General features: G+C 35.9%; 1 protein-coding gene across 1 annotated transcript in view; it reads right to left on the bottom strand.

Annotated features, from left to right (window-relative positions):
• The window catches only part of ANXA9 (annexin A9), a 17,154-nt gene that overhangs the window by 9,389 nt on the left and 5,653 nt on the right, over positions 1-2,112 (bottom strand). The window lies entirely within an intron of this gene.

Here is a 2,112-nt window from a genome sequence, read left to right as displayed (position 1 = left end):
AGTGTTGATAGAGGATCCAAGCAAGATGAAGTCTTTTGATAACTTCAATCTTTTCTCCATTTATGGATGTTGTTTATTGGTCCAGTAGTAAGGATTTTTGTTTTTTTTTACATTGAGATGCAACCCATAATGTAGGTTGTGGTCTTTGTTCTTCATCAGTAAGTATTTTAAGCCCTCTTCACTTTCAGCAAGCAAGGTTGTATCACCTGCATATTTCAGGTTATTAACGAGTCTTCCTATAAAACTGATGCCACGTTTTCTTCATATAATCCAGCTTCCTGGATTATTTGCTCAGCATACATTTGAATAAGTATGGTGAAAGAACACAACTCTGGTGCATACCTTTCTTGATTTTAAACCATTCAATGTCCCCTTGTTCAAACAACTGTCTCTTGGTCTATGTACAGGTTCCTCATGAGCACAATTAAGTGTTCTGGAATATCTTTTCTCTGCAGCGTTGTCCATAGTTTATCATGATCCACACAGTCGAAAGCCTTTGCATAGTCAATAAAGCACAGGTAAACATCTTTCTAGTATTCTCTGCTTTTAGCCAAGATCCATCTGACGTCAGCAATGATATTCCTTGTTCCACATCCTGGTCTGAATCCAGCTTGAACATCTGGAAGTTCCCTGTCACTGAACTGTTACAGTCATTTTTGAATTATCTTTAGCAAAATTTTACTTGTTTGTGATATTAATGATATTGTCCTGATGATTTCTGCAGTCTGTTGAGTCACCTCTCTTTGGAATAGGCACTGATACGGATTTCTTCCAATCAGTTGTCCAGGTAGCTGTCTTCCAAATTTCTTGGCATAGATGAGTGAGTGCCTTCAGTGCTGCAACAGTCTGTTAAAAGATTTCAATTTTTATTCCATTAGTTCCTGGAGTCTTGTTTTTTGCCATGCCTTCAGTGAATATTGGACTATATGCTATCTCTTGAAATGTTTGAACATCGGCCATTTCTTTTTGGTACAGTTACTGTATATTCCTTTCATCTTTTAAAAAAATTTGTTCTGCATCATTCAATATTTTGCCCACAGAATCCTTTAGTATTTCAAGTAGAAGCTTGAATTTTTTCTTCAGTTCTTTCAGCTTGAGAAATGCCCAGCATGTTCTTCCCTTTTGGTTTCTAACTCAAAGTCTTTGCACATTTTATTATAATACTTGGCTTTATTTTCTCAAGCTGTCCTTTGAAATTTTATGTTCAGCTCTTTTTACCTCTTCATTTCTTCCATTTGCTTTAGCATCTCTATGCTGGACAGCAAGTTTCAAAGTCTCTTCTGCCATCCATTTTGCTCTTTTCCTTCTTTATTGTTTTCTTAATGAACTTTGCTTTCTTCTTTTATGATGTCATCCCACAATTTTCATGATCTTCAGTCACTAGTGTCTAATGCATCAAATCTGTTCTTGAGATGATCTCTAAATTCAGGTGGTGGTGGTGGTGGTTATGTGCCGTGGAGTCGGAACCAACTCATAGTGACCCTGTACAGGGTTTCCAAGGCTGTGAATCTTTATGGTGTGTTCAAAGTCATATTTGGCGCTCGTGGATTTGTCTTAATGGTCTGTTCTATAGTCTGCCACTGGCCTTGTTTTGGCTGATGATATGGAGCTTTTCCACCATTGCTTTCCACAGATGTAGTCAATTTGATTTCTGTGTATTGCTTCTGGTGAGTTCCATGTATATAATCATCTTTTATATTGTTTAAAAAAGATATTTGCAAAATTCTATCATGTGATTTCCAGCATTGTTTTTGTTACCAAGGCCATATTTTCCAACTACTGATCCTTCCTTTTTGTTTCCAACTTTTGCATTCCAATCACCAGTAATTATCAATACATTTTGATTGATTTTGATCAATTTCAGACTGAAAAAGTTGATAGAATTCTTCAATTTCGTGGTCACTGGCTTTATTGCTTGGTTCATCAATTTGAATAGTAGTGGTTTTAACTGGTCTTCCTTTTAAGCATACAGACATTATCCTATCACAGACAGCTTTATACTTCAAGACACATCTTGAAATGCTTTTTTAATGATAAAAACGCAATGCCATTTCTCTTCAATTTGTCATTCCTGGCATAGTAAATGATATAATTGTCTAATTAAAAATGGCC

Source organism: Chrysochloris asiatica, unplaced genomic scaffold (genome assembly GCF_000296735.1).
Source record: "Chrysochloris asiatica unplaced genomic scaffold, ChrAsi1.0 scaffold00042, whole genome shotgun sequence".
Taxonomy (NCBI): domain Eukaryota; kingdom Metazoa; phylum Chordata; class Mammalia; order Afrosoricida; family Chrysochloridae; genus Chrysochloris; species Chrysochloris asiatica.
Note: the sequence above shows the minus strand (reverse complement) of the source record. Positions and strands in the feature narration are given on the sequence as shown.